The sequence below is a fragment of the Mastomys coucha genome, unplaced genomic scaffold (genome assembly GCF_008632895.1).
Source record: "Mastomys coucha isolate ucsf_1 unplaced genomic scaffold, UCSF_Mcou_1 pScaffold7, whole genome shotgun sequence".
Lineage (NCBI taxonomy): Eukaryota > Metazoa > Chordata > Mammalia > Rodentia > Muridae > Mastomys > Mastomys coucha.
Window position 1 is genome coordinate 54,412,336 of NW_022196913.1, and position 21,815 is coordinate 54,434,150.

Here is a 21,815-nt window from a genome sequence, read left to right on the forward strand (position 1 = left end):
GAATGAAGTCACTCACTCAAATCAAATAGCTTTGACCATAGCAGGAAGTCTGTATCTAAAAATCGAGCATAAAATTCATTTCTTGGTGCTGCAGAACTATCAACTCTCAGATTACCTACAATGGAGGTAAAATCCTTCGTTGATGTGAGGGTCATTGAAATATAGTCTTATTACAATGAATAAAAAAAATGAAAGCTTTGTGGGTTCTTTTACTGTATATTTTGAGTTCTTTATACATTATGGATAATAATCTTCTGTCAGATGGATCCTGACAAAGCTAGCAAGGTCTCTCTCCCATTTCATGGGCTTCCTCTTTGCCAGGTTATTTTTTCTTTAGCTATGCAGAAGCTTTTTAGTTTATGAAGTTCCACTTGTCAACTGTTTGCCTTAATTCTTGGGCAAATGGAATCCTATTCAGGGGCAGTGGTGGCACATGCCTTTAATCCCAGCACTTGGGAGGCAGAGGCAGGCGGATTTCTGAGTTCGAGTCCAGCCTGGTCTACAAAGTGAATTCCAGGACAGCCAGGGCTACACAGAGAAACCCTGTCTTGAAAAACCAAAATAATAATAATAATAATAATAATAATAATAATAATAATAATAGTAATAATAATGTATGGAATCCTATTCAGAAAGTCTTTTCCTGTACCTGTATCATGTAAGGAACTAGCAGATTCAGTGTTTCAAATTTCACATTTAGTTCTTTGATCCATTTGGAGTTAGTTAATGCAGTTTCTCATGTTGTGGTGACTCCAATCATAAAATTATTTTCATTGCTACTTAGTAACTATACTTTTGCTGTTATGAATTGTAATATAAATATCTGCATTTTCCAATGGTCTTAGGCAACTCATGTGAAAGGGTTGAGAACCACTGTGATAGACACAGGTCAAATTTCATTCTTCTGCATGTGAACGTTGTTATCCCAGCATCATTTGTTGAAGATGCTTTCTTTTTTCTACCATATGCTTTTGAAATCACTGTGAAATACTAACTGGCTGAAGTTATGCATCCTCATGTTGCATTTCTTGATTTTGTTTCATTGGCTGCTGTATCTGTTTCTGTGCCAGTCTTGTTACTATGGCTCTATAATATATGCTGGCACCTGGAATGCTAATCCAATCATAATCATAATGCTTATGATTGCTTTGGCTATCTGGAGTCTTCTTGGGTCCACATGAATTTTAGGATACTTTTTCTGTTTTTGTAAAGAAGATGGAGAATTTGATTGGTATTGCATTGATATTGGCTTTTAGTAAAATGGTCATTTTTACAATACTAATTCCACCAATTCATGAGCATGGGATGTCTTTACATTTTCTAGGATCATTCTTTACCTTTCTTTAGAGGCTTAAAGCTTTCACTGTAAACATCCTTTACCCCCTTAGTTAGGCTTACTTGTAGATATTTTATTTTCTTTGAGGTTTTTGTGAATATCTCTTTGGATGCTTGTTATTGGTGCATAGAAAAACTATTGATGGTGTAAGATGATTCAGTATAGTGTCATACTGCTGAATTTATGGACCTAGAAAATATCATATTGAATGAGGGTAACCTAGATCCAGTAAGACACACATTGCCTGTTCTCTCTCATCAAGGTTCCTAACTCTCAATCTTGAGATGAGTACGTATGTGACTTTGAAAAACTGCAGAAAGCAGGGGAAAAGGGATCATTTTCAGGGGAAACAATATAGAGAGGGAAGAAATAGCAAGGGACAAGTTATCTAAAGAAAGAAATGGGAAAATAGGGGTTAATTAGTGAGGGAAATAAGTACAGAAGAGGGTAAAATTGTTATTTTAAGGATATATGGAAAATGTCCTAAGTAATAATATTATTAATTTCCTAAAGTACCTATAATACACATAAGTTGATATAAATATAAATTCTCTCTCTCAATAAAAAATTCCCATCTGGGCTGACAACGTTGTTTGCAAGAATAACAGAGCATCTAACAAATATCCCAATACAGGTATGAGAAACTCTTTTTGAGTTATTGGTCAGGGTCATCCAATACTCCTAAAACATAGGCTGCTGCTATTCATTGCCCCTGAGAAGTAGAAGGGAAGTTTCCATTGCTAAAGATATAATACAGTTTGAACCCAGAGCCAGGACCCAGAGCCCCTGAGCTAGAACTGGTCTGAAAGCCTTCTCCTTGGAGACTAAACTTTCATGGTACTAGAAGGAGCTATGCAGCTTTTCAAAGGAGGGAAGCAACCAGTAGTCCTACCTAGCTATGGCACCTATGAACTGTAATAATGACTAACAATGGCAACCCTGAAAGTACATGCAGTCATGGCACACATACCTTAGTAGTAACCAATAGCTGTCTAATTGGACTTAAGACATGCTCAAGAAGAGAGAAATCTACCTGGTACTGGAAATCTAGCCAACTATCTTAGGGCTACTAAAGTTGTGAATACTGGAGGAGAATCCACAACTGCCACCTTACAAAACCAGCAAAATCTAACTACATTCTACATATTTGTCTTTATACTCATAGATATATGTCCTCATCACCTCTGGAAAGAGAAGCTTCCTTCTCTTAGCAATAGGTGGAGACCATTATAGAAAACCACAACTGACCAAAATGCAGAGTTGTTGAGCACAGTCTGTAATGGTACACGTACAATACAATTCCTTCACCTAAGGCTCTGGGGTCTTGGTAGAAGAGGGAACAGGGAAATTGTAATATTCAAAGAATCAGGGAGGTTGCCTCTTAGGCATTGTGTCTCTTAAAATATGAGAGGCTACTCCCCCAATATCTCACTAACACTTGTAAAAGTAACTTTTATTTGCCAGATGTAATTGTTGTCTTGGAGGCTTTCTTAAGCTCATCCTTTTTAATTCTTTCTGAACTCTGGCTGGCTGGTTCAACTAAGCTGTTCTGGTTCAAAACTCCTCTGTCGCGACCGGCGCGGCAACAAGATCCTTCTCAGCAGCACTTTATTACGAGCTCCTCTTGAAGTTTGAAGTGAAGGACCCCGATACCCTGGAGCTGCTGGCTTATATAGCCAGGCGAGACTGTCTGATTGGTGCACCGTGCAGACACCTCATTAACCTACCCCTATGGGAGGGGGGCGAGCAAACGTGTTACTGTCTGATTAGTTTAGTGCAAACACCTTATTAGCATATCCCCATCGGGAGGGGGAGAGCCGAAGGAGAGATGAGTCTATCGCGCCTGCGCCAAGCTGCTGTCAATGGTATGGAAGTGAAGTCGGCGTCATTTTGAATAGACGTTGGCCGGTGGCCAACACTCCTCTCCAAGCTGACTGACCCAACTCACTTCTCTCAGCTTTTCACTGAATTACTGTGCTTGGTAAAACTGCCTCTGAGTTCCATCAACTGAACTACATAGAACTGATCTGAACTCAGCAGAACTGCACTCACTAAACTGCCCTCCACTCCTCACTCACTCTGTGCTGCTCTTAAGTAGCCTCTCTTTCCTGTCTGTTCTTCTGAGAGTTGAGCTGTCCTTTCTCTGCTCATTTTGTCAAATATTTCTTTGTTACTTTATCTGTTCTTCATTTAGATGTCACTTTTAAATATGGCTGCTTCCTTCTATAAACTAAGTTCTCCTTCAGTGTTTGTATGTACTAAGGATATGTCTTGTATTCTACCCAGAAGGATTAAAGGTGTGTCATTCCAGTCAGATCATACAAAGGAGGTAGTTGGATCCCTTGCCAGAAAAGCCATGTTGCTAGATTAAAATTCCTCTACAAATATATTTGCCCAAATATAATCTGAACAGGGACAACACCAATAGACATTCTAGTGTGGGTCTGGGAAGCCTCCAGAAAGCTGATGTGGCCTCCAGAGTACATAAATAATTATAGGCAACTAAGGGATGCTGAGAATCAGATAATACACACACACACACTCTCACAGGAACAATAACATAGAAGAGGTTGCCAGGAATTTAAAGGCAGGGGCATGGAGCAATTGGAAGGAAAAGAATGGAGGAAAATGATGTAAATTAATTAGAAAGAAAGAAAGAAAGAAAGAAAGAAAGAAAGAAAGAAAGAAAGAAAGAGAGGAAGAAAGAAAGAAAGGAAGGAAGAAAGAAAGATGGATATGATGTGAGAGGAGTAGGAAAGGGAAAGGGAGGAATTGAGAGGGAGAAAACATATTATAAAGTATACTGCCTTGTTAGCAAATAGTAGTGTAAAAATATTAAATTAGGAGTTAAAGGGATTGAAGGAAAATTTAGGTGATCAGAGGCTGGTTATTATTTAAGGAGCTCTTTCTGTTTTGTTTTGTTGTGTATGTGTAAAAGAAAAATAGCCTTATTTTTCTGAGTAGAAATATAAATAAATATTCAGGAAGTGTAAGAAGTAATTATGAATAAAATAACAATCTATAAAATTCTCAATAAAGTTTTGGTTATTTTTAGATATACCAGCCTTCATATCTACTCATCAAGATTGTGATTTCCTTTCTATCACTCAACAATATATCATGGTCACTCTCTAAGTTAATAAGGGTCTCCTCTAGAAATACAACAATAACAACAGAAAATGCCACATAGACACACCACAGGCAAATCTGATCAAGACTTCCTCCAATAACTCTGGGCTTTGTCAAGTTGACAGCTGACTCTAACAAGTAGACTTCATTCCTTGTACCCAAACATATCACCTTAATCCATATCTTTAGTTTTTCATCAAGATCTGATACTAATATTATAATATAAAATAATTACAACTTGAAAAGGCTCACTCTTAAGTTTAACTGTGGCTTCTGGGAAAAAAACCGAACTTCCTTACTCCAAGAACTAAGAAATAAAAATAATTACACATAAGGAAAACCAAAGTCTACCAGTGTAGATTAAATCCTGTAGCTCTATGTTAGACATCTGGGAGTTACTCATGATGTTCTGGCTGCAAAGGGTTTGGGTATGCCCACTTCCTTCTCTAACTTTGCCATCCCACAGCACACATAGCTTATCTTGTAGGCCTAGACCACCTCCATTCCACACATGCTGCTGTCCTTTGTAGATCTCACAATCCTGGCATCCCCAATTTTCTGGGGTCTCCACTGTAAAACTGAGAATGTGCCTTCACCATTGGCTCTTTTGGCCTCCCTTTGGAGACTTGAGTGACCCTGCCATCCAGTGTCAAGCTTTAGCTTTTCTCCATGACCCTTTCATGCCAGAATTACTTTAAAAACCACTATCATGTGGGAAACCCTTAAACATTATTTGCCAAATTCTGCTGCAAGGTTTGATATACAGCCTTGGCTTCCATTGGACCATGGTTTCTGTATTTTGGCCCTAAGGAAATACTTTCCAGAAGTTTTAATGTCAGTGGTGCTTTCCTCTTATAAAGCCACAGCTAAGTTTCAGCCACAGCTAACCGCAGTCTGTTTCCTAGTAAAGCACAGAAGGCTTTACACTTCAGGAATATTCATTTCTTGCTAATCACAGTTAAAATTTCAGCTCCAATTAAACAGAAACCACAGGTTCTTGAATTGTATCATATGAACATCTCTGAAAGATTTTTTTCTTTCCTCTGAAACTTCACAATGGGCCTCCATTGTCAGCATTTCTCTCTGCCCTATCTTTCAAGCCATTTACAGCTCATTAAGCTCTCAGCACTCAATAGCTTTTCTGGATTTCAGTTCAAAATTTTTTCAATTTTTACCTTGCATCCCCTCCAAATAACATGGCCAGGCCTATCACACAGTACCCCACTTCTGGTACTAATTTCTAGTTTGCTTTCTGTTGCTGTTATAAGACCAAAAGTAACTTGGTGAGGGAGGTTTATTTCATTGAATGTCCAGGATACAATCCATTACTGAGAGAATCAGGACAGGAATTCAAGCATGAACAGAGGTAGAAACCATGTAGGAAAACTACTTACTGACCTGCTTTCTAGCAAGTTTTCTTATATAGTCCAGGATCACCCATCCAGAGATGGCAGTGCCCACAGTGAGCTGGGTCCCTCACAGTAGTCACTAATTAAATACAATTTCCCAAACACGCCCAGGATCAGAGGTGAGGAGGACACAACATCTGTCCCAACACCAGGAGTAACTGGGATCAACAGGACCAGGCACATAGGAACTCTGCCAGCCCAGTGGCTTGGGTTGCTTCCGGTCTGTCTGGGCCACTGGTGCCCTGAGCAGACCTTGGGTGCAAGCTAGTCACAAAACACCCAGAGGAAGATCTACTCCCAGGTGCTCTAACAAGCCCAGGGTCACAGGATCACAGAATCACAGGATAACAGAGACAGCTTGTCTGTGTGGAGTTCTGACACAACCAGGATCACAGGAAGGACAGGCTCCAGTAAGATTTAGCAAGGGCAGGTAGCACTAGAGATAACCAGATGGTAGGAGGCAAGTGTAAGAATATAAGCAACACAAACCAAGGTTACTTGGCAACATTAGAACCCAATTCTCCCACCATAGCAAGTCCTGGACACACCATCACACTGGAAAAGCAAGATTCAGATCTAAAATCACTTCTCATGATGATGATACAGGACTTTAAGAAAGACATAAATAGCACCCTCAAAGAAATACAGAACACAGGTAAACAGCTAGAAGCCCTTCAAGAGGAAACACGAAAATCTCTTAAAGAACTACAGAAAAACACAATCAAACAAGTGAAGAAAATGAGCAAAAACATCCAGAATCTAAAAACAATAGAAAATAGAAATAGAAACAATAAAGAAATAAGAAAGAGAGATAACCCTGGAGATACAAAACCTAGGAAAGACATCAGGAGATATAGATGCAAGCATCACCAAGAGATAGAAGAGAGAATCTCAGGGACAGAAGACACCATAGAAAACATTGACACAACAGTCAAAGAAAATGCAAAAAGCAAAAAGCTCCTAATCCAAAACATCCAGGAAATCCAGGACGCAATGAGAAGACCAAACCCAAGGATTATAGGTATAGAAGAGAGTGAAGATTCCCAACTTAAAGGGCCAGTAAATATCTTCAACAAAATTATAGAAGAAAACTTCCCTAACCTAAAGAAAGTGATGCCCATGAATATACAAGAAGCCTACAGAACTCCAAATAGACTGGACTAGAAAAGAAATTCTTCCCGTCACATAATAATCAAAATACCGAATGCACTAAACAAAGAAAGAATACTAAAAGCAGTAAGGGAAAAAGGTCAAGTAACATATAAAGGCAGGCCTATCAGAATTATACCAGACTTCTCACCAGAGACTATGAAAGCTAGAAGACCCTGGGCAGATGTCATACAGACCCAACAAGAACACAAATGCCAGCCCAGGCTACTATACCCAGCAAAACTCTCAATTACCATAGATGGAGAAAACAAGATATTCCATGACAAAACAAAATTTACATAATATCTTTCCACAAATCCAGCCCTTCAAAGGATAATAGATAAAAAACATCAACATAAGGAGCAAAACTACACCCTAGAAAAATCAAGAAAGTAATCTTTCAACAAATCCACACAAACCTAATTCCACCTCTTACAACAAAAACAGCAGGAAGTAACAATTACTTTTTTTTAATATCTTAATATGAAAATTAATATTACCAACATATTCTAATTGATTGAAATCCAAAAATATGAGGAATTAGCAATTTATTGACTGTCATCCAATGGTCTCTCTAATTTGGTAATTGGAGAAATAGGTCCAATATTATACAATCCATATACACTTTCAGCTTGTTTGTTTATGACAGTGTCTTGCTGTGTGCAACATAATGGTCTTGAGATCTTGCTTCTCTTATCTCAGCCTCTCTATTAGTAGTATTGTTTATTTCATGTTTTTACACTGTACTATGGTTTTCAGAACAGCTTACATATTTTATAAGTATTTATATACCCAAAGAAATGTAGACAGTTAAATTGGGAGGGGGCTTGTAAGAGAACAACAAAGAGTGAGACTGAATGCTTTGCTTGAAGTTTGTTACTGTTGTATCAAGTTACCACAGTAAGAGCCAAGATTTTTAAGCTTTACTAAATACAAAACAAACAAACAAACAAACAAAAAGACTTTATATACTTATGTTCATTTAAAAAATACTAGTAGTGATGTATTATTTTGAAATATACAGTAAATATGTTTGGAGTTATTTAAAACTTATACTGAGAAAAACATGTATTTTCAGTATTGCTGTAGACAAGCATTTACATAAGACTATTAAATTGATTGTTGTTTTATATCAAACAACTTGTATAATACTCATTTTTATTGTTATATTTTATAAATTTTAAAGAATTTGACAAAAAAAGATATTGAAGGGGGTCTCTGGGAGGAGTTGGGGTAAAAAAAGGAAACAAGAAAGTGATTTAATTCTATTTACTTAAAATATGTTTTTAAATGTTAACAAATTCAGATAAATTGAAATCATGTAACTTTTCTCATCATAATGCAATAAAACTTAAAAAAAAAACTTTGGGGCTGGAGAGATGGCTCAGTGATTAAGAGCACTCACTGACTGCTCTTCCAAAGGTCCTGAGTTCAAATCCCAGCAACCACATGGTGGCTCACAACCATCCCTAAACACCTTCTTCTGGTGTGTCTGAAGGCAGCTACTGTGTACTTAGATATAATAAATAAATAATTTTTTTTTAAAAAAAGACAATTTCCCAAAGACATACCCACAGACCAATCTTACAACAGCAATTCTTCAATTGAGGTCCACTGTTTTCAGGTAACTCCAGTTTGTGCTGACAATAAACACTAACCAGTCTCAGTAACTTCAGGGGTAAGTAAGAGAAAGGTCCACAGGCTCCCTCCTAGCATGGGTGCTGTCCACTCTTTGCAGCCTTTGGTGGCACACACTACTCCTTCAGAGCACTCTGGTAGCCAAGCTTTAGGACATAATTATGCCCACAAGAATAAGAGAGAAGGAAAAACTGTAATAGTACCATTTTCCATGTACTAGTGTGGTTAAAATAGTTTCTGAAAAAGAGCTCATCCATTCAACCACAAAACTTGTAAAGCAGTGACCTCAGAAATCTTAAAATTTTTTTCCAACCATGTCAATCTCAGAATGATAGTTATTGTTATTCCTTTATCCCACTAAAGAGTTACTTTTGTGAAAGGAGCCAGAAAGATGTCTCAGTCACTAAGAGCACTAGCTGTTCTTGCAGAGGACCAGGGTTCAATTTTCTAGCACTCTTAGAGTGGCTTACAGCTGTCCATGTGTAGTTCTAGGGGATATGATGTCCTCTTCTGGCTTCTGTGGATACTCAGTGTACATGGTAAGCAGACATACAAGCAGGCAGCACACATGCACATGCACACAAAATCTCTTTCTTAAAAAAGTAATTTTTTGTTTTATAATCTTTTATATTCTTCCCTCATCTGGTTATAAAAAAGAACAAAACACTGTGAAAATGATGAATTACTTAGAAAAATTGTCTCTGTAATTTCATCACCCAGAGATAAATACTATTAACAGTTTTTATTTATCCCTTCTAATCTGCAGTTTGGAAGTATTTCCTTTTTCCTCTTGGTATATTTGCGACAACTTCACATGCCAGTCTTAATGGGGTTACTTTAGTTTCCAAAGAGCTTTGTAATCCATTGTTCTAAATATACAATTGGGTTACCTTTTTTTTAAAATGAAGTTTATAGTTTGAGTGCTTCAAAGTAATACCCTGAAGGCACATTTCTGCACAGAAAGATGTTCCTATAATGGATTTCTTGAGGTAACCCATGGGCAGACAATACTGCTCTTTATTAGCTAGCTGTCCTCAACAGAACCATTTCTGTTTGCCACACACAGCATGCCACGAACACAGTTTCCCTCCAACAAAACAGCATGTTCCAAATCAGGCTGTGACTGATAATTACTAAGTAAGTATGTGAGAATTATTTGGAATTATTTTTCAGAAGAATAATGTTCACACTCTACCTCTATGCTCTGTCTCAGCATTTCACACTAGGAGTGATAGTATACATTTTAATGAAATGTGACCATTGCTGATATTGAAAAACTGCTTCCTGCCTTTCACCAACCACTAGCATTTTGTAGTCTATGAACTTCTAATTTAATGCTTTTTTTGCTCAACTGGTCAGCTGAAATGCTTTCTTTTTTCTTTTTGTAATGAATTTTTCATTGAAAAAATAAATTCCTTTCAAAATTTTTTCACAATTTTCTTGTTTCCAAATTTGATATGCAGAGGCAAGTATCAGTCACTATATAAGTCACTTATGATTTATCATCATCTGCAAGTATGTTGTTAAGTCTTTGTCTTTTTTATTACTAAATGTCACATCTATGTGTCTTGATATCAGTTGGCTGTCATCTCACTTGGTTCTTCCAAAGAGTAACTCAAGCATCCTGCAGTGTTGGGTCCGTTTCTAACTTGCTTATGGGGAGATAAAGAAACAGGAGGCCAAGCCGGGCGGTGGTGGCTCACGCCTTTAATCCCAGCACTTGGGAGGCAGAGGCAGGCGGATTTCTGAGTTCGAGGCCAGCCTGGTCTACAGAGTAAGTTCCAGGACAGCCAGGACTACACAGAGAAACCCTGTCTCGAAAAACCAAAAAAAAAAAAAAAAAAAAAAAAAAAAAAAAAAAAAACGAAACAGGAGGCCAAAGCGCACAACTGATTTGCTAGAATAACTAGTAATGAAGAGCCTAGCTGCTGCCGTATACATTAAGTGTGCATGCACATGAACAAACATACCCAGACACCCACACAGACATATAGACACCCACACACACACACCCAGACACCCACACATAGACACATAGACACCCACACACAGACACCCACACATAGACACATAGACACCCACACACAGACACCCACACATAGACACATAGACACAGACACACAGATACACCCAGACACCCACACATAGACACAGACACACAGATACACACACACACACACACACACACAACCTAGGTGTAATGCTGCATACCTTTAATCCTAGGACTGGGAGAGAGGCAGGCAGATCCTCTGAGTTCAAGTGCAGCCTGGTTTTACACAATGAGTTCCAGGTCAGACAAAGATATAGATATATGTATTTCATATATGTGAAATCAATAATTTTTGTAGACAGGGTCTTATGTAACCTATATATAGCCAAGAATAATCTTAAAACTCCCAGTGCTTCTACCTCCCAAGTGCTGTGATTATAGGTGTGTACTACCACCCAGCTACTGAAATTACAGAATCTAATGTTATTAATATGTAACTAGTTTTTGTTTCTTTAATACGGACAAATTTAACCCAATTTAAACAGGATTGGAGATACATACATACAGGTTTTAGGTTATGAGAATACCACTCCTATAACCCTGACAAATCTCCACTGGTATGTTGGCCTGTTTGAACATCAATATTCATGCAATATTTCGTGTAAATAGCCTATGAAAGTCACAGATTTTTTTTCTGCCTTTTTAGCCTGCAAAGGAAATGTCCCCCACCCCCACCCCGCCCAACTCCTGCTGATGTTTTCCATTTTTCCTGTGATTAAAAAAAATTTTCCCTTGGTAACCATTTTCCCTGGTTACTTCTTTGGCTGATTTTCCACACAAAGAACTGAAAGGCGTTTATCCCAAGGGAAGCAGTTCTTTTAGATTTTACTAAGAAGTCAGCTAATACTTTCAACATTCCCTTCTCTTCTTTGTTTTTAAAGAAAGTTCTGGTTTTGTTTCACTTTCATCGGGAGACTTAAATGACACCAAGCAAAGCTACTTAGTTTAGATTTCCAGGTAAACATGTTTTAAATTTTAAGTTTCTACTACAGTATGTGGCATGGCTTTAATATCTCGGTATTTTGTGTGCAAATTTGTTTACTCTTTAAGAAAACTAACTCTGTATTAACAGATGAAAAGTTAAAAGTATGCTTTATTTTGTATGATTATTTCTTTGCAGGATGATCATTTCCCAGTAGTTCAAATGTTAAGGAATTATGAACTATTGTCATATGTTTGGACAGAATTATGTGACGAGTAGAAGTATCAACTGACTAGAAACTTTAATTTTCTCAGTTCTTAAGTTCTAAAGGAAGATACGTGTTCAGTTAGAAGCATTTTCCATTTTTAAGTCTGATGGTAACATGAAGGATGATAACTTGTGACTTCACAGATATATTCAAAATTATGAATACCTTTAAAGTTTTCTTAAATCAAGTGATAAAAAATTTTAATGGAGAAAATGAGTTAATTAAAGTTTATAGATGATATTCAATATCTGGACAAATATAAAAGGTCAAAAAAGCAAAAGCATTACTTGATGAAAATGACATTGTAATTAGAGTATCTAGACATATAACTGTAAAGTTGCTTATTAAATATTAAACAAAATGCAAAATTCTATAAACCACTGAATATCAATCAGAATTGAGGGCCATTTCTTAAATTTTATTTAAACTAGATCCTGATTGTTAAAATTAAGACAGCTCTGCCAATTTACTTCTGTACAAATCTATTTAGTTTCTAAATTAGACAGAAATGAGTTCATTTGGAATAGAGAGACTAAGAGATGAGTCTTAGGATCACAATCTTGGGAGAGTATGTCATCTACCTGAGCAGGCACTGTCTCCTAACACTCACAATCCCTTGACAAGTGGGTGCTTATAGGAGGCCTAGGGATGGCACACATCACCTTCATGGGAGACCCCTGGAAATTATCTAGAGAGTCCTGAGGTCCAGAACAAGAGCTTTCATGACCCTTACCTACTGAACATATAACTGTCAAAACAAGTCAGTGTACATGTACACGATGAAGAACATGTGCTGTGTGTCCATCAGGGCCCAGTGCCTCACTTAAGAAGTCTAGTGCTACCTGCCCTTCAGCTTACATTTTCATTGTGCCACTGCTCCTGCTTTCCTACGTTACTTCATTATGAGCTGACTTCAGGGTGCCAATAAGCTTGCTACTTTACATTGTGCAGACTAGTTCTTCTGAAACTAAAGCAGGTCATAAAATGTTTAAACATGATTTAATTGCATGACCTACAGTAATGATTTTCAAATGACTGGAGTACTTATACTAATATCTTGAACAAAAGTTTGATAGTGGACTTCACATGCAGACATCCCTGAGGCTGCTAGCTGCTGAGTTTAGATGATTTGAGGGCAAATCCACATGGGTGAAACCAGGTAAAGCCTGGTTTAGGAGGAGATTTTAGCAGATGAAGCTACAAAAAGAACTACTGAGATTCAAGAGGGGAAACCAAATATACATGGCACCTTCTTGTCTCTCAAGTTCCTAGAAAATAGAAGGTATGTTAGTAACACACACACCTGCCTACATATAGCTCTATAGCTGCACTGGGAAGTAAGAAGAGCTCCTGGTAAGTCAGAAACTGGGGAATCATTTAAGAGAAGAATAGGATAAATTTAAAGATGGGGATAGGGCTGGGGATGCAGCTCAGGGCTATGGTGCTTGTCCAGCACCCCTAATGCTATAGGCTTCATTCCCAGTGTGGGGGAGGAGTGGAGGACAGTGGGATAGCTCTTTGAATAAGTATGGGAAAGAAGTAACAGAAAGTTCATCAGAGAAATAAGTTTTACGGTTTAAAGAATTTCAAGAAGGAAAAAGCAATACTTTATTACTAGCTCATAGCAAAATTTATGAATGTTAACGTCATACTAAAAAGTAGAACATTTTCACAAGAAGGCAGAATAAAAAAGCCATTCTACAAAGGGATGGGAATTGAATTCAAGTTGACGTCTCTATAACACAACAAGAATGGACCAAGTTGGGTGTGGTACCTAGTCCCTGTAATCCTAACACTTGGAGGCAATGACAGGAGGATCACCACAAGTTCAAGGTTAGCTCTAGGCTAGCAATGGCAAGACCTGGAATCAAAGCAAAAGCAAAAGGAAAACAAAGTGTGCAAAAGGAAAATAATCAGTATCTGAAATGTATTCAGAGAAAATGTCTTTGAAGCTATAATTCTAGTTTTAACAAAACATATTTTCAGACATTTAAGATTCACAAATTTTTACCACATTTAAGAGTAAGAAATACATATTTCTTCAAAGAACAAAAGGAATCTGAAGGCACTTCCTCTGGCAAGGAAAAAAGATCTACTCATCTGCTAAGAATGAACAAGAAGATGAGAAAAACAGCAGAGCCAGTGTTTGGAATAAGACTGAAACGTAGACTGTCTCGGGTCTGAAATAGCTTTGCTTCTAGAAACATCTGTGGATTCCAAAAGAGGTTAACAGAGTTTTAAGATAGTTTCACAAGGCTGGGGAGAAACACAAACAAAGACAAGGGCCAAGCAGTTGGGGCGATGACATTGGTGTTGTGACATTAGCAAATCTAGACCCATGGTATGATGATACTGGATACAGTGATGTCCAGCTTCAAATCACTAGATGCATTATTGATAGTATCTGTAACACTATACTCAAAGCATGAAAATCTTCAGACAGAAAATACATCATCCTAGGTTCAAACATTTGATGAGAATTTATATAATTTCTGGCATGAATTTATATATTTTCTGGCAAAGAATTCAGACAAAGAGGGAAAAAAAATGAAAGAACACAGCTAAAATCCCAAAGAACAGATGATAGATACAGTGAAAAAGAGGACCTGATCTTCAGACAGACTTTAAAACAAACATGATTAAATGTTCAGAGTATTATAAGTTGTACTATAGAATTGAAAACAATAAAATAATTTACTGAAAACTAAGAAATACAATAAAAGAAGCAAAGAGGCCAACAGATGAATTTAATAATGCATTAATAAACCAGGTCACTTAGAATCATGAGAGTGAGTCATGCGGCAACAGAAGAACAAAAAAAATACCATAAAGAGAAAGTGACATGGAAGACATAGTGGAATGGTTATTGCACAAATGACTGTAGTTCTGAAAAGAGAAAAGGACTAAAACATATGGGTAGAGCTGAGGGCCGAAGACAACAACAACAACAACAACAACAACAACAACAGCACAACAACAATAAACGTTCCAAATTTGGAAAACAAAAAACGTTCAGCATGCATCTGGATGGTGCATGCCTTTAATTCCAGCACTGGGAAGTAGAGGTAGATGGATTTCTGTTAGTTCTAGGTCAGCCTGGTCTACAGAGTAAATTTCAGGACAGCCAGGGCTACATAGAGAAACTTTTCTGTCTTGAGCCCACCAGAATTCAGTATGTATTCAAAATATATCATGAACACCAAATTTAATAGAATCAAGAGAACCACACCTTCTATGTGTACCAGAGTACAGCACCTAAAAGCCAAGATAGATGATCATCCAAAGTGCCTAGAAAAAGAATGCTAGTTTTAAAGTAGTTTGATTGAGTCATGACTTCTCAATTGAACCAACAAAGGAAGGCATTGCAGCATACTCCTTATGATCCCTGCACTTGGGAAGTGTAGGCAAAAGGATGAGGAAGTGAAGGTCCTCTATGTTATAAAATGAACTTGAGGCCAGCCTGTGATACATTAGGCCCTGTTTCAAACAACAACAGCAGTAACAACAACAGCAATGACAACAACAAAAGTAGAATCAATACAAAGAGAAAGGAATGGGATCTGTAAATGCTAGGCACTATTAACCTGAAATCTATGAAGCAAACATGTACTTTCAGAATTAAGGTAGTATAAAATCATTCTTTTAAAAATAAAAAAGAGTCGATCTTCAACAGACCTGCACAGAATAAATTGCCTTAAGACACTTTTTGAATGAGGAGGAATCTGAATAAAAATCTAGAGATACAGGAAAGGATGAGAGGAAAGAGTTTAAGTGTTAGGGGTTCTTGGACAGGGAGCAGGTCTTTTGGCAGTGTCTGGAAGTATTCTTGGTTATCATAAGTGGGGGAAGGTGCTAGTGAAAGAGGCGAGAACTGCTGTTAAATACCCTACAACATGGGCCAGATCCTTACAAAAGAGGATCTGTCCCCCAAATCTTGATAAGTGAAGAGGGTCAAAAAATGTGGTCTCAAATGGTTTTTGAAACAAAGCAGTGACAACAATCTTTTGTTTACATTTCTTTATTGTGCTTGTACATGTGTAGAATGGTGTACTTGTGAAGGTCAGAGGACAATGTGGGGGGTCAGTTCTTTCCTTCTATGTGGGAGTTCTTGGGATCAAACGTATGTTGTCAGGCTTGATGGCAAATACCTTTATTCATTGGGATATATTGCCAGCCTGAAAAATAATAATATTTTCAAGACAATCAATTGATATACTATATTTAACATATATGGAAAATTAAAGTGTACAGTGAAAACTGCCTTTATGCCAGAATTGAATAACTGGAATCAAAGCCACCCTGGCTCTTGAATTGCTCAGGAAGAGGTAAAGGTATAACAAAGTATAAATAGATTCCATGTTCCTATCAAATACAAAGATTGCCAGACTGCATTACAAATCAAAGAGCATATGAAAAATATACTATGGAAAAGCTGAAAGCAAAATGATACAAAATTGCCAAGCCCATATTACAAAAGAAGGTAGCTTGATTAGTATGAGGCAAAGTAGTCTTACTAGAGCACTGGTAGAGATACAGAAAGCCTCTATTTAATGATAAAAGCACTAAGAAAGTATGACAATTCTGAAGCTGTATAGGCATATAGCATAGCTTTAAGGTTTAAGCCTGACCAAGCTAATCTATAAATGTCAACCAACATAAAAAGACCAAAATATAAATCTAAAAAAAGGAGACTCTACTAATACGTTATTTATAAAATTAAAAATAAAATTAAGAACATAAAAATGCTTCCAGAAGATGTATGACTAAGAATGTTTAAGTAGTCTGCCATGGGATATATACCTATAACCCCAGTACTTAGAGTGGAGAGGCAGAAAGTTGAGGAATTCAAGGAGAGCTTCAGCTACACAGAAAGAGGAAGGAACAGCCTAGACTGTAATGGAACCCTGTTCAACAAAACTAAGACAAAAATGCTAAAATATCGGATAGCAAATTTGTAACTAACTAAAGGGTGAAAACAGGCTTGAATAAACGGTTTTGAACACACTGACATGTGTATGCTCAGAATTTCTTGCTACTTGGGATGAAACAGGTTGCAATGTAATATATAGACAGTTCCAATGTATGTTTATATACACATTTAATTTATATATAATATATGACATTTAAATGTATGTGTGAGTATATGTAATTAGAAGGAGTCATAAAGGATATACTGAATTTGGAGCTGGAAAATCATGGCCCACATAACAAATTCTGTTTTCTGAACACAGCACTATCAGAACATTGCTTGGCCCACCCATTCAGATGGTATGGAGCATTACTCTGGGCCCATAAGAGAAAAGCTGAGAAGCTGTGACATAGACTGTGGATGGGCCTCAAAACCCCAAAGACTTATCCTTTGGTCCTTGAAACAAATATTTGTGTATGCTTGTAATAAATTGTAATTAGGACCACTTGTCTTTTCAGTTGCACACATTTACATACTATTTTGTTTTTTTAAAATCAAGTATCATTTTTACAAATGTAAATTTATTTTAAAAACTGATTAAAATATGAGTTGAAAAACTGTGGACATGTTTTTCATCTTTAATCTCTTGTGGGCTATCATGTGGACAAGCCTGGCCAAAGGGAGAACTTTCCAGCACCTCACACAGGTGGTGAGGGCAGAGGACCAGGAATTCTCTGTTAGTGGAAATGGAGACATCAGGGGGTCAAAGAGAGCTGCATACAATGAAGCAGCACTTGACCTATGTAGAACGCTAGGGAAAGCAGTGTCACCTGAACACAACAGAAATGCTGTGGTATATGCTTTCTTCTTGGAGCCTGAAGCTGGAGGGCTTCAAGTTTGAGGCCGAATTGGTAACTTAATGACACTATCTCAAACTGAAGAAAAGGCTGGAGGTGTCAGCTCAGGAGCAAAGTAGTTACCTAAGATGTGAAGGATCTTGGGTTCAATCCCCAGAAATAGGGAAAGAAATATCAGAATGAAGGGAGGAGAATAAACACTTTGGAATACATAAGCTATATACTTGATATGGACAATGACACCCACAGTACTGCTACACCTGCCAGGTATTCAAGACAGGGCAATGAATCAACTTCAGCATCTCCAATATGCTCAGCTAACTCTTTGCTGTGGAAGACTGTATCCTGCAGGGTGATCAGTAGCACCCCTTGCCTCTTTATGCTAGGTACTTGTAGAACTACTACTAACTATGATGACTGAATATGTCTCCAGACATTGCTATGTGTCCCTCGGGGGACAAAGCATCCCCAAATTCAGAGGCACTGCTTTAAGCTTTGAATGGAAAACTTATGCTCTTTTTTTCTTTTAAAGATACATTTATTTCATTTATATGAGCACACTCTAGCTCTCTTCAGACACACCAGAAGAGGGCATCAGATCCATTACAGATGGTTGTGAGCCACCATGTGGTTGCTGGGAATTGAACTCAGGACCTCTAGAAGAGCAGTGCTCTTAACCACTGAGCCATCTCTTCAGCCCGAAACTTAAGCTCTTGAGTATAAATTATTTTCTATTTTCAGGTGTGATCTTGGCTTGTAATACAAGGCCACAACAATACATAAATAAACAAGCATGCAGAGTTCCAGTGAAACTATAAGAATTTACACATCACCAAGCATTTTCTCATTTTATAATGTAATTTTTAATTTTAAAAATTTATATTTATGTATTTATTGTGTATGCATGTGAACATGCATGCACATACATGCCACAGAGCATATGTAGAGGTAGAAGGACAACTTTTGGGAGTATATTCTCTCCTCCTCCCATGTGGGTTGCAAGGATAGAAATCATATTGTTAGGCTTTTGGCAAGCACCTTTACGTGCTGAGCCATCTCACAAGCCCTTCTTTTGCCTTATTAAAAAAAGTGCTGATTCAACTGGCAGTCAGCATACAGAAGAATGAAAATGGATCCATTCTTATCTCCTTGTACAAAGCTCAAGTCCAAGTGGATCAAGGACTTCCACATAAAACCAGATACCCTGAAACTAATAGAAGAGAAAATGGGGAAGAGCCTCAAATACATGGGCACAGGGGAAAAATTCCTGAACAAAACACCAATGGCTTATGCTCTAAGATCAAGAACTGACAAATGGGATCTCACAAAACTGCAAAGCTTCTGTAAGGCAAAGGCACTGTCAATAGGAGAAAATGGCAACCAACAGATTGGAAAAAGATCTTTACCAATCCTACATATGATAGAGGGCTAATATTGAACATATACAAAGAACTCAAGAAATTAGACTCTAGACAATCAAATAACCCTATTAAGAATGGGGTACAGAGCTAAAAAAAGAATTCTCAACTGAGGAAACTTGAATGGTCGAGAAGCACCTAAAGAAATATTCAACATCCTTAGTCGTCAGGAAAATGCAAATCAAAACCACCCTGAGATTCCACCTCACACCAGTCAGAATGACTAAGTTCAAAAACTCAGGTGACAGCAGATCATGGTGAGGATGTGGAGAAAGAGGAACACTCCTCCATTGCTGGCGGGATTGCAAGCTGGCACAACCAGTCTGGAAATCAGTCTGGCAGTTCCTCAGAAAATTGGACATAGTACTACCTGAGGACCCAGCTATACCACTCCTGGGAATATACCCAAAAGATACTCCAACATATAACAAGGACATATGCTCCACTATGTTCATAGCAGCCTTATTTATAATAACCAGAAGCTGGAAAGAACTCAGATGTCCTTCAACAGAGGAATAGATACAGAAAATGTGGTACATTTACACAATGGAGTACTACTCAGCTATTAAAAACAATGAATTCATGAAATTCTTAGGCAAATGGATGGAACTAGAAAATAGCATTCTGAGTGAGGTAACTCAATCACAAAAGAACACACATGGTATGCACTCACTGATAAATAGATATAGGCCCAAAAGCTCAGAATACCCAAGATACAATTCAAAGACCACATGAAGCTCAAGAAGAAGGAAGACCAAAATGTGGGTGCTTCGGTTCTTCTTAGAGAGGTAACAAAATACTCACAGGAGCAAATATGGAGACAACGTGTGGAGCAGAGACTGAAGGAAAAGCCATTCAGAGACTGCCCTTCCTGGGGATTCATCCCATATACAGTCACCAAACTCAGACACTATTGTGGATGCCAAGAAGTGCATGCTGACAGGAGCCTGAAATAGCTGTCTCTGAAGAGGCTCTGCCAGAGCCTGACAGAGGCAGATGGTCACAGCCAACCACTGAACTGATCATGGGGTCGCCAATGGAGGAGTTAAGAGAAAGGACTGAAGGAATTGAAGGGTTTGCAACTCCAAAGGAAGAACAACAATATCAACCAACTAGAGCTCCCAGGGTCTAAACCACCAACCAAGGAGTACACATGGAGGGACTCAGGGCTCCAGCCGTGTATGTAGCAGAGAATAGCCTTGTCAGGCATCAATGGGAGAAGAGGCCCTTGGTCCTGCGAGGGCAGGGTGGCAGGAGTGGGTGGCTGGGTGGGGGCATACCCTCATAGAAGCAGGAAGAGGGGAGATCAGATAGGGAGTTTCTGGGAGAGAAATCGGGAAAGGGGATAATACTTGAAATGTAAATAAAATAAAACCCCACATACACAAAAAACAAAAACAAAAACAAAAAACCAAATCAAACCAAACCAACCAACCAAACAAACAAACAAAAACCCCTAGGAACTGAATCCAGGGTGTTGTGTGTGCTTTACAGAAATTGTACCATAAACTAGAATTTTGTGCTGAGATGGAATCTTGTCAAAAAGTAGAGGCTGACCTCTACTTTTGATCCTCCTACACCTGACTAGATTATAGATGTGTGACACCACACCTGGTTCAGCTGGCGAATTTGTACCAAAACAGCATGGTAGACTTAGAACTGGATTTATGACATGTGTATGGGCATCAATTTTGGGAGAACTGAGAATTTAGCAACCTGTATCATCTCATCCATATAGAGGTTAAACACTTTCCTTACAAAGTCTAGTCCATTTCTTTCAGCAGTACTTTAGAGTTGATTTTTCAGAGCAGACACCTTGTCCACCTTCTATAAGATAGTCACTAGTAATTCAGATTTCAAATGCCATTATAAAATGACACCGACTTAGCTTCTATTTTCGATATGATACAGAAATAACCCTGATTTTCTTTTTTTTTTAAGATTTATTTATTTATTTTATGTGTATGAGTACACTGTAGCTGTACAGTTGGCCATGAGCCATCATATGGCTGCTGGGAATTGAACACAGGACCTCTGCTCACTCTGGCCTACTCGCTCCAGTGTAATAAATACACTGCAGCTGTCTTCAGACGCACCAGAAGAGGGCGTCAGATCTCATCATGGATGGTTGTAAGCCACCATGTGGTTGCTGGGATCCCAACTCAGGACCTTCAGAAGAGCAGTCAGTGCTCTTACCCACTGAGCCATCTTGTCAGCCCAATAATCCTGATTTTCGTAGATTGATATTATATCCTGAAACATGACTAATTTCTCTTGTTGGTTACAGGAACCTTTTAAGATTTAAGAGCTTTTTAGATTCCACAAGATTTTCAACACTTGTGAATAAAATTTTACTTCTTCTTGTCTAAACTCAATGATTTTTTTAACAGATATTGGTTTAAAATTGCTAAGAATTAAAATTATAAATCTTAACTCTCATTGAAAAAAAAAGTACTTAGATCTGTCAGTATCTATGTCCTGTTTCTCACCGACAATACATTTCTAGAGATTATAAAATGTTATTATCTACAATCTGGATTTTTTGTTTTTTTGAGACAGGGTGCTGGGAATTGAACTTGGGTCCTCTAGAAGAGCCACAGTTCTCTTAAAATTGGAGTCATCTCTCCCGTCTTATTTTTTTAAACTTTCTTTTATTTATTTGCTTTTTTGTTTGTTTGTTTTTTCGAGACAGGGTTTCTTTGTGTAGCCCTGGCTGGCCTCAGAGAACCA

General features: G+C 37.9%; 2 protein-coding genes across 2 annotated transcripts in view; one reads left to right on the forward strand and one right to left on the reverse strand.

Annotated features, from left to right (window-relative positions):
* The window catches only part of Cenpp (centromere protein P), a 201,543-nt gene that overhangs the window by 33,873 nt on the left and 145,855 nt on the right, over positions 1–21,815 (reverse strand). The gene's annotated exons all lie outside the window — the stretch shown is intronic.
* The window catches only part of Ecm2 (extracellular matrix protein 2), a 33,134-nt gene continuing 22,755 nt past the window's right edge, over positions 11,437–21,815 (forward strand). The window contains exon 1 of the mRNA XM_031358262.1: positions 11,437–11,668. The gene's annotated coding sequence lies outside the window, so the exon portion shown is untranslated. The remainder of the gene's footprint in view (positions 11,669–21,815) is intronic.